Below are 11090 nucleotides of genomic sequence, written 5' to 3' on the forward strand. Positions count from 1 at the left end.
TAGGTTGCAATTTAGCTGAGGTCATCAGACTGAGCAGATGACATTTGAACTTTCCTGCTGTCAAGTTTCATAGTTACTATAGTTTCAGGATAATAAGGAGAAGGCAATGGCACCCCACTTCAGTACTCTTGCCTGGAAAATCCCATGGATGGAGGAGCCTGGTAGGCTGCAGTCCATGGGGTCGCTAGGAGTCGGACACCACTGAGCGACTTCACTTTCACTTTTCACTTTCATGCATTGGAGAAGGAAATGGTAACCCACTCCAGTGTTCTTGCCTTGAGAATCCCAGGGACAGAGGAGCCTGGTGGGCTGCCGTCTCTGGGGCCGCACAGAGTCGGACACGACTGAAGCGACTCAGCAGCAGCAGCAGCAGGCTAATAATAAAGAGATGATAAAGTCTTCCTAATGAATTTGAAGGAGGGGAAAATACTAGAGCGTGATTTATTATTCAGCTTTCTGGAAAACACTCGAGAGATCTGATTAGGGTGTTAGTTTTCTCGCAGTTAGGTTGGTTATAGCCTGCTGTTAACTCCATTACCTTGAAGAAGGAAAGGAACAGGTTGCGCTGACTGGACTGACTCCATTTTTAAAAGGAAAGGAACTCCATTTTGCCCTCTCAATGAACTTTGGACTACTTATCCGGTAACCATGGAGACAACACACCAAATGGCCGGGCAGCTCCCCCACTCCCCGTACACCCCCCGCCCCCCTGTCTCCCCTCCTCCCGCCCCCTGGCAAGGGACAAACACCCGACCAGGCAGAGCTCGCACCTAGACTCCCTGGAGCCAGGAAGAGTGTAATAAACCAGTATATAATCAATCATCTCTGTAATCTTTGTAATGCCCATTGATGTGGGCTACTCTGCATGACTAGGTGACCTTCAGATTGTGAATTATGGCTGTAACCTGATTGTATCTCTAACATTTTCCAGAGCAGCTTAAGAAATTTGGGGATGTGGGCTTGGGCACGTACACTTTAGGTATAAAAGGTTGTTACAAAAATCGGTCGGGGTCCCTGGCTAAAGAGGGAACTCTGCCTTGGATCCGCAGGTGTAATAAACTGCACTCCATTATTCACGCTGTCCTTCTAAGTGGGTTTCCTTCCCAGAGCGTTTGGCTACAAGTTGGTTAGTAATCTGGATAATCAAGATAGCCATTACCTTGTTAGAAGTCCCCTGAACAGAGTGAAGCATAGCTACAACGGGTGGCTCGGTAGAGGGAGGGGTCGGTCCTGATGAGTATGAAAGCAGGAAGGGAATGAGAATGCAGATTCATCAAGACTTTCCTCCTGCCCGGCACACTTTGGCTCAGCAACCTGGGTGGGTAGTGGTATTGGTGCTATCTGTCTTTTGACTCTAGAAATGTACTTCCTATTCCAGGCTTTAAAAGAAAAAGTTTGATCTACAGTATCCTAAAAGGCCACAACGCAGCCAGGATGAAAGGAGCCATTCTTCCCACGCTCTTTCTCTTCTTTGTTTTCGTTTCTCTTCTTGTCTGTCCTCGAATTCCTTCAGCCGCCTCCAGGGCTCTTTCAGCATGGATCTCAGTAGACAAGGATAGAAAAATTCGTCCATTTACTGCCCTTCTGTTAGCTGACCCGGCTGCTTGAGCGTCCTCGACCCTCACGAGGAGTCACTTCTCGAGGGCAGCGACCGCAGGGACTTCTCAATTTGAGTCGCCGACTCCGGACTGCGCTTGATGCTCTTAAAGCGCGGTATTGGGTTGACGTTCTGCAGACACCTGCGGGGCAGGGAAACACGCTGGCAGCTCCTCCCAGCAGATCCCATTCGCATCCCCCAATCCTTGACAGATGCAAGATCCAAATCGTCCTTGTTTACTGTGTGAAGATCTGAACGCTTACGAACTGCTTTTCCTCGCTCGAGGTTCTTCTAAGACCTGACCGCTGATTCCCACGCGTTCTGCCCTCCCTGGGGTCGCAAAGAGTCGGACACGACTGAGCTACTGAACTGAACTGAACTGCCCTCCCTACTTACGGTTCTCTCCTTTGTTGTTTATGACATCGCTGTTGCTTGTTTCTGTGTGGACTTTGACAGCTGAACGTTGGAGAAAATTTTGCAGGATTGGTCGAGGATTCTGTTCTCTAGAGAGCACTATATTCTCAAGAGGCAAGCGTTCTCAAAAGGGAGAGATTTCCATGCAACAGGCTATAGTACAAAAGATATTAGTTGATGTGCAAGATTCCTGTCTTATTCTTTCGTGTATCTTTTCTAGCCCCGCCCCGGTCATCTTCCCTCCATTCTTTGTGGTGATCGAACAAGTAACAATAAAGGTTTTAAGAGGACTTCCTCATACTAAGAGAGTCTCAGGTGGGTTGTTAAAACACACCACTCTACCACCCCCCTAAAGAGGGGAGAGGAGACTTCGAGCCAGCCAGGAGTCGAACCTGGAATCTTCTGATCCGTAGTCAGACGCGTTATCCATTGCGCCACTGGCCCTATCGGTATGGGTGCTCTTAAAACCATCATTAATTAGCCTTTAAGAGGTTTTTGCATTTTCATATCATGGAATTTCTGGATGTAGCCGATGTACACTCGCTCTTCTTTTGATTTCTCTGCCCTCTACTTTCCCAGATGGGACGATATAAGGATTTACGGTCTACTTTGAAGCCTCATTATAGCAATAACCTGCCAGCCTAAAGTCCTTGACCTCCTGGTGAAGGGCCTGGAAAGAGCGAATGATGGAGTTCTTAGGACTTTGCTAATGAGAACGGAAGGAAATCGGAAAACAGGGACCAGAGTAAACAAATAAAATAACAGAAATATTTGCAAACCTAATCGAGTTCTTAATTCTCCCCCCCCCCCCCCCCGCCGCCCCCCGTTTGGATCTTGCTCTTTCCTTGTACGCCTAGGGTGCAGAGCACACCCCTCATTTCGGCATTTATCACACTGTTGTGAACAGCTGTTTGCTCAGTGGTGCTCCCCACTCAATTGTATATTTCTTAAGGCCAGCATGCTCCGTATCTACAATGACTAATTTTACATTAAAAGTCTGCATGCATGAACCAAGAGCTGAGAAAAATGCCTGTAAGCATCGGGAAAACAGTTTATGGTACAGGTAGGCATCACGAGTCTGAGATTCAATGCTGTCTCAACCCAGATGTTTAAATGGAAGAGCAAAGGCATGCTATGTACAGCGGCAGAATTCTAGTTTCCTGAATGTACTTTGAGGCTCATGGTGGTTGTTTATGAACTCAGGGGTGGAGGCTGGGCATGTGTCCATTAAGTCTGAAGCCAGTGACAATCAGACAGTAGGACTGGGCTGGAGCTACTGGCTGAGAAGTAGGCCTTCTAAGTGAAGAGAATGCAGAGTCAGCTGATAGCAATGAAAAAACTTAGTGAACCAAGGGCGCATGAGACCAATATTTTTAATATCATTTATGTAGCTTGTTTCGAGTTTTTCATAATGCCAGTGATCAGGAGGACTTAGAACACAATTCTTACAGAACTATAAGACATCTAGCCCGAAGATTCCTCCCCAATAAAGGACACTTTCAGTAATAGCTCTACAATTATTTGAACGACAGCATTCAACTGACTTACAATGGATTAACTATCATACATGACAAGTCAAAAAGGTAGGGAGGCTATGAGCCTCATTAATTCAGTAACTCTATGATGTTATTCAGAACCAAGATTATTTGAATGACCGAGTCTTTGCATTATGTCATTCTCACTATATGGATCTTATACACCAGCTGGTTTCCTTGTAGTACTTCTGACTCTCACAATATCAAGATAAACTTCAGGAAAATAAGCAGACTTCTTTATTGTATCTCTTGTTAAGAACAACTTCTCTTATACATTCCTTAGTGGATTTCCCCCTCCCATTGGCTAGCTTTGTATCACACATTCTTACCTAATCCAAGTACTGCCAAGAATGTGACCACTGTGATCAGTTTGATCAATCATAACTCTGCCTCTGCAGCTGAGATAGGGTCCACCTCCTGCAAAGCCAAGGCAGTATAGAAAAGGTTATGTGAATGAAATCATGTTTCTGTTCTAGAGGAGGAATAGGGACTCTGCTGTTGGTGACTGGTGGTGGAACAAACAAGCAATATTAGTTGCTATACCCTACACCATCCCCATATTTGAAATAAAATGAAGTAGGCATTTTTTAGTTGTTCAAGACCTTCATTCCTTACCTTGTTAGCTCACATTGAGGTAGGAGACAGTGGGCCTCTGGTCCAGACACTTGGTGTTTGCCAAGTGGAATAAAATGGAGCCTTTGTTCTCACCCAGACATTCCAAGGACAAAGCTAAAAGTTGAGCTCTGCTAAAGAGATAAGCTGCCCGTTCCTAAGATCAAGGAAGACTTCCTTGTCTATACACACGCAGGAAGGGCTTCTCGCGGGTAGAAAAGGCAGTGGGCCCCATTTCATAATAAGTGTGGACACACACTCATAGGCCTCTGCGGTGGGATCCATCTTAGAAAAATGTCGCGCACACATCTTGGAGAGGATCCATGGACCAGTCAGATGTGAAGAAAGGAGCAAGATAATTGGCCAAAGGTAACAAAGACCCAGAAGGACTGTCCTATATAAGTGGTTTACATCACCTCCTTTCTGAGCTCCTCCACACTCAGGTTGCCTGCACTCCTCTCCGGGTGTGAATCTCTGCCTAGCTTCTGAGTGAGCTAGAAGCTAGTTTTCTATCTAAGTTAGTTAGTCTTCTATCTAAGCTAGTTAGGTAGAAGCTGTTTTCCTGTGTGCTCTCCCATACATTGTGCTGTGTCTCTAATAATAAACTTTGGACCTGTTTTTACAGTTTTTGCCTCCTTGAAACACTCTTGCTTTCAAAGAGCAAGAGCCAGGGCCACTTTGCTTCTAACTTCTAGCCCCCAGTGGTCTAGTGGCTAGAACTTTCAGTTTTCATCCAGGTTCCCCAGGTTTATTTTCTGGGCAGGAAACTAAGATCTCTTTTCAGGACTGCTCACTGCTCTCCCTCTGAGATCATCTGGTACCAAAACCCAGGAGTTCAAGGCAAACTGCCGGTCCTGTCCAAACCACTGACTGGAGACTCCTTCCTTTCACTCTCTCTCCCACACTTCTGTGATTTGCTTTCATACCTTAATGCACAGCAAGGTTTCTTTTTTTTTACCTAATACTTTAACACCCTCTTGGGGAAGGACTAACTGAACCCTTGTTGCTGCCAAGCCCACTGTTGTCAGTGTCAACATTAGACATAAATTTCCAGAGCTAACCATTACAAAAAGCATCTGATATACAGCTTATATTCAGTATTTGTATTTAGAACAAGTACATTAGTTGTACATGATTATATGTTGTTGTTCAGTTGCTAAGTCGTATCTGACTCTGTGATCCCCATGGGACTGCAGCATGCCAGGCTTCCCTGTCCTTCATTATCACCTGGAGTTTGTTCAAGATCATGTCCTTTGAGTCACTGACGCTATCTAACCATCTCACCCTTCACCATCTCACTCTTCTCCTTTTTCCTTCAATCTTTCCCAGCATAAAGGTCTTTTCCAATGAGTTGGCTCTTTGTATCAAATGGCCAAAGTATTGGAGTATCAGCTTCAGCATCAGTCTTTCCAATGAATATTCAGGGGTTATTTCCTTTAGGATTGACTGGTTTGATCTCTTTATAGTCCAAGGGACTCTCAAGAGTCTCTCATGATGACATATTGGCTTATAAATCAGAATTGTATAAGTGTGGTTATTAATAATGCCATACATCACAGATCTTACCATGACTGCATAGTAAAATGACACTACAGTTTCTGAATTTAAAGTGTCAGAGGCTAACAAGTGTATAATAGTGTAGAGATCTGAAGTTCAACCTTAAACAGCTCCAGAGCAGGGCAGGAGTCTTAAATTCCTAACTCTGGAAATCAGTAATTTATGCTACCTAAATTTGTCTATAAAAGATATAATGCTCACTGATCCCCAGGTTTATTTTTGCAGCTTCTTTAACAGTTGACATTTTAAATTTATTTCTTCATCACAATCTGTTCCTTTCCAGCATAAGCATAGTTGAACACTTTCTGTCTTAAAATTTATTCTGTTTTTTTGTATGTTTAAAGTTTTTTTTTTAATATTTATTGGAATATCATTGATTTACAATGTTGTGTTTGTTTTGGGAGTACAGCAAAATGAATGTTATATATGTTTAAAAATCTTTTTTTTTTCCTAAAGATGCTTTTCCCCTATAGTCCATTACAGAGTACTGAGTAGAATTCCCTGCGCTACAGAGCAGGTTCTTATTTCACTCCAGGCAAGCACGCTGGAGTGGGCTGCCATTTCCTCAAGGGGATCGTCCCAATTCAGGGCTGGAAACTGGGTCTCCTGTATCACAGGCAGTTTCTTTACTGAGCTGCCAGGGACTTCCCAGCAGAATGGAAGTACAGCAATTAACCATGGAGGGGAAGTCAGGAGAAGCTTTTCTTGCTATCACATTTGACTTTAATCTTGAAGGAGAAAAAAATTTGACTTTGTAAAGAAGGAGGAAATAAAAAGCCAGAGTATTCAGTATTTGTATGAGGAGAAGTTACAAAAGGTCTGTTTGAGGAAAGCAGTTTCTTGAGGTAGGACTACAGTTTTAATTAGCATAGGGAAGAGGAGCTGGAGGAGCAAGAAAAGTGGCTGTAACGACAGCTTGTTGGGGCGCGCTAGAGGCTTCTAATATACCGGCAATATTATTTTTTTCTAGATATGGTGGTTAATTTCTTATCCTTCCAACTGTACATATTTTGATAATTTTTGCTTATGTGACATGTATGAGATGCATCACAATAAAAAAAAATCAAAAAGTTTCAAAAGATAGGTTGGTGCCAATTTGTAAATACCTTTATTTATCAAGATAATCAAGTTTAAAAATTTATCCTGAAGACAGAAGAAGGCAAAATAGGTCTTCAAGGAGAACATTCTCAGCTCTGGGTTTGAGGAAGATCAGATTGGGCAGTATTCGTAGAAGTAGACCAAAGTGCAGGGAGAGGCCACGTGTAGAGACACCACGGTCTGGGCAGGAATAACAAAGGCCTGGTCCAGATAACTAGGTGTGAGGAGGGCTCAGAGAGGGGAACAGAGGTTTGGTTGAGGTGGAAGTGACAGGCTTTGATAATTCATTGAAAGTGACGAACAAATGGAATTTAGGATAGTGGATCTGTGGACTTTATGGATCAGGAAATTCCATTAACCTTTAATAAATAGCAGGGGGCGGGGGGGGGAAGTATCTTGAAGGAAATGAGTTCCAATTCCAGTCCCCAACATCTCTCATGCAACCCTAATTATATCAGAACTTTCTGTGAGTCTACAAGCCACCTCTGTGTCTTTTCCAACATATTCATTTTATGTTGTTGTTGAGGTAGTTTGGATAAGGTTTTGTTACATGCAACAACATATAAGTCTGAACAATACAAAAGGCCTGAACAATACAGTAGTTACAAGCTTCCACTCACAAAATTCCTCAGGGGAAAAAAAATTTTTTTTTAATCAAAACTAAGGCTTCACAGGAGAAAGAATTTTGTTACTGTTTTTTTTTTTTTTTTAAATCTATTTCCAGGAGACCAGGAATACCAGTGAGAGGGTTGGAAGGTCTTCAAGGTGAGGCAAAGTTTTATTGCTTCAAGTCCCCAGAGCCAAACACACTCAGCCATCCCCACATCCCAATTGTGTCTTCTCTCTAATGTTCCTGGAATCCTAATCCATATCTGAATAATGATTAGTAACAAGTCAATTCTTTCTAGTCTTAGTAATTAAACAACAGTGTGTGCATAGCTGTGAAGTCTTGAATTACAGGGTAGACATGATTTTTCTTCAGAAATTAGCCTTCTCACCATCACTGACGTTGGGCTAGCCATCTCTACCCGGTATCCTTTCTATGACTGAGTTCCCATTGTCCACTGAGAGTTGCATGGGTTTCACTTGGATTGGTTGTACTAAGACACACTGAAGCCAACAATGATGGGTGCTGCACAAGCAGAGAATTCCTGAAGAAAAAGTGTTCATGTTGAAGATGAAAATGACTATAACTTGATATTTACTATGCAATTTAGTTTCTAAACAGGATTAACAAACGATAGTATGGTCTAGGACCTAAAGTACCAATCTGTCAATACCAATCTTCATCCCACCCACCCTTTACTCTACTACAATCTTCCTTATAATTTCTCTCTCAATCTCCAAGACATGGTTCTTACAGTATGTACAGGAGAATGGATTCTATGTCTTCTATAAAGGCAACATTTTAACACTGTAGAGTAGGAGGAGCTGCAATGAGCAAATGAGATATCATTGCACCAAATCCATGTCTGAAATTTAGCAGTACTCAAGTGAAATACTTGAGACTTGAGACACCATAAATATAATTGTTCTGAATTCAGTACCCACCCCCAGAAACTCCCTAAGCCCTAAGAACACTCACCAGATAAGAAAAACAGTATGGTGCTGAATATGAGGAGGAAAGAGGGGTAGAGAAAGGTGATTTTCATGTTCTTATAAATGTTAGTTGTTTTCAAAATATACAGATAATGCAGTAGTAGTGCAAGGAACACACAGATACCTGTTATGCAGAAAAAAAAGGAGGGGGGTGGACAACAGCCCGTCTGGTTAGTTTAATCTATGGCCATAGGACTAATTTCCAAGACTTAAGTTGTTGCTTTAACTCCCCATACTCTACATTTCTTTCCTTTTGTTGTCATTGTATTACCTTTGCCCTTAACAGTCCCTCAACAGTTTCTAAGAGGTTATGCCCAATGGACTACCACCCCAGCCCAGAACCAGAATGACTGAAGGGATCCTTTTCATTTCATCCCTTACCTGTGATGAAGAAGGTGGTTGTGAAGATGAAGTACTGTTTCCGGGTATCAGGAAGGGAACGCGGGAAGACCAGGAGTATAAAGCTCAGGAAGAAGGAGAGAAGAAGGGCGCTGATCATGAAAATTTGACCAAATATGTAGTAGTCTGAATTAGGGAGGGAGAGGGGAGAAAGGCCAGGAGCTCCCTCTAGGGCCCCCTTCCTTCTGGGTCTGAATCCCCAGAATACTAAAGAAGCAGTGGTAGGAATCAATGGCAACTGGTGGGAAGCTTAGGGATGGAAGGAGAAGTAAGCTGCCAAAAGATCTAAAATAGTGATTCTAGCTGGGCTGGTATCCCTTGAGAGGCCTGGTCCCCTGGCTCGTTCTGAAATGAGCCACTGTTACTGGTGGGCTTATAATTGCTTCCTTCAGGTATGCTGGGGCAGAAAAGGAGGTTGAAATTTCTCTGAAGGGACAGGGTTGAAGCAGGGCCTTCCCTTTCAAGGCCAGAACTTACTTGATTTTGATGGTGGAACCCAACATTTGATCTCACCACTGCATATTGCAAAGAGAGCACTGAATAAGGATTGGTTTGAGTTTTCTATCTTCACCCAGGTTGAGAGGTTGAAGGCCCACCACAGAAGGGCAGAACCAGTGAAACTGCAGATGAGGATAAGAACTCGGTATGGTTTAACTATCCCACATTTCACACAAAAAGGTGCTGACTGCAAAAAAGGGTAGGGGGAGGCGAGTGAGTTAGACGCCCTTAGTTACTTTGGGATTTCTCTCCATTCTGAAACACCCATACAAGTCCATTTAAGTCCAACCTCCTTGCCTTTCATAACCAGGCTTGCAGAACTCCCCTTCTCATCTCTTAACCAAATCCTCCCCAGGTCACAGACTGACCCTATGTCCCTCACCAACAAGAACTGATATGTTTCTCCTTTTTTCTATATATCGTGTCTAAACCACTTGGACACAACCATCCACAACTCTGTTTTGTTACTATGCTTTTCCTGGGTGGCTGGGTATTGTGTCTCACCGGCTACACTAGAAGTCCCTGGAGAACAATAGCCCTGAACTCTTAATTTTCCATTACGTTTAGCATAGTGCTTTACATGTAGCAGGATCTCAGTGAATATCTGTTAACAGAAAGGAAAAAAAAAATGTGCACACCAAATACATTCCCTAGTAATGTCAAGAGAAGTAAAAATTTTCCTATGCTCTGCAGTCTCAACATTGCCCTCCATCATCACTCTCCTCAAATCATAGCCCCTTTCCCCTCTTCTTTTACTGTTAAAGATCCGAGATTACCTTTTCTCTTATTTCTTCTTTTAATATTTCTGTTTCAGTTTTCATCTTTTGATTACATTTTGTTTTCTATAGTACTTTTTAACACTGAGGCCCATTCTAGCCTTCTCTTCAAGAGTAGAACCTTGTGGTCCCTTCCTATCTCCTCATTGGCAGAAATGTTTAGTGACATCATAAGTATGTGAACTCTACATCCCAACAGAAATGTGAGATCCTATCCTGCTGGCCCTGTTTTTTAAAAAAATATGTCATTTCCCAGCCCTTCCACCCAGCAATGCCTTTGTTTTCTTTGGTACACGTGTGCCTCAGAAGTTATGGCTTGTGTCCTTAGTTCTGACTTCTAATATGGAATAGGCAGGAATACTATATCTCTGTACAAGATTAAAGAATCCTCGATAGAGAGAAAACGGGATAATCAGGGAAATAATTGAAAGATGTAAGTGGACACCAGTTTTGTGTTAAGGGTACAGTGGTTCACACTACACTCTTCAATTCCTTCACCCGAATGATATTAAGACATGAAATACTTTCTAATCTCAACCTTGTTGTCTAACATACCACTTGGCAATGATGGACACTCTGTGTGTTTTTTGATAAATGAATTAACAAATAAATGGATAAATGAAAGTGAGACAAAACAGAGGGCTGCTAAGAACCTCTGTTTAAAAATTTCTTAAATGTAAGCTCTGGGAAGGCAGAGATTTTGTCTATTCTATTCACTTATGGCTTCTGGCACAAGGCAGGTGTTAAGTAAATATTTGTTGAATGAATGACTATTCTAGGAGCAAAAGGATCATCTTTAGGACAGAGGGTTGGTATATCTGTTAGTTTCTCTTAGTTGAATTTTTGTTGTATGTGCACTACATATTTCTAGAATAAACTAGGCTGTGAGAGTGTGCAACAGTCATATATTTCCAGCTTAGAATTATAGGTTTATGTGTCAATCAGTAGAACTATTAAAAGAAGATAGCATGATAATGCTATTTGTTGAAAAAAAAAGGATTATTC

General features: G+C 42.4%; 1 non-coding gene across 1 annotated transcript; it reads right to left on the bottom strand.

The window, feature by feature from the left end:
• Positions 1-2382: 2382 nt before the first annotated feature.
• Positions 2383-2455, bottom strand: TRNAR-ACG. The gene has a single exon. It is a non-coding gene; the product is annotated as a tRNA-Arg (tRNA).
• Between the last annotated feature and the right edge of the window lie 8635 nt (positions 2456-11090).

The sequence above is a fragment of the Oryx dammah genome, unplaced genomic scaffold (assembly GCF_014754425.2).
Source record: "Oryx dammah isolate SB20612 unplaced genomic scaffold, SCBI_Odam_1.1 HiC_scaffold_11, whole genome shotgun sequence".
NCBI lineage: Eukaryota > Metazoa > Chordata > Mammalia > Artiodactyla > Bovidae > Oryx > Oryx dammah.